A 765-nucleotide genomic window follows, 5' to 3' on the forward strand; every position below is an offset into this window, starting at 1 on the left:
TGTTTCCTATTATTTAAACATATGAAACGTACCCGCATCCATATTTTTCCTCCATTCTCACTTATCACGAATATAGTCAACAGTCACAAAAGCGCATTTCTGGATGCCTCGTCACCCGGAAACGCCATAGGCACAGAGGACCTTTCGCTGCCTGACCTTCCCTCCCTACATGGCTCCTAGTGCACCCGAGCTCTCGCCTTCCGCTTCCCATACACTAGGCCGTTTTTTAGTGGTAATGCTATACATTAATCTTACACAAGGAAGGGGCGCCTGTCCCATAAGGGTGACTGAAAAAAATACATACTTAATCTCCTGTAACTGTTGAAAGTAATATCTGGTGAAATAATGATGTGGAAAAGATATCGAAACATACAAAAGTGTCATATCTTTATCTCATTTGATTATCGAAAGTGATATTTGGTTTTAGTAATGTATAAAAGGTTATCGAACTATATCTAAGCCTACTGATACCTAGAATAATACGAGGACTGAAATGAACGGACGAACAAGGCCAAGGGGAGTACGTACAGTATACTGAGTCATCACATACCATGCCGTTCATAACGAATGCCTCTCACATTTCTTCACGAAACAAAGGGAACAACGGCATAGAATTCTAAACGCAGTGCAACGTATGTAAAACGTAATGCATGAGCCTCTGTATTCAAATCATATATCTTTTTACGTAAGCAACCTCAAAGCTCAGTAGAACAGCATTTGTATGCAGAAGAAATACATGGACATTTAAGCATGTAAAAGTGAAGG

This window comes from Penaeus monodon, chromosome 20 (assembly GCF_015228065.2).
Source record: "Penaeus monodon isolate SGIC_2016 chromosome 20, NSTDA_Pmon_1, whole genome shotgun sequence".
Taxonomy (NCBI): domain Eukaryota; kingdom Metazoa; phylum Arthropoda; class Malacostraca; order Decapoda; family Penaeidae; genus Penaeus; species Penaeus monodon.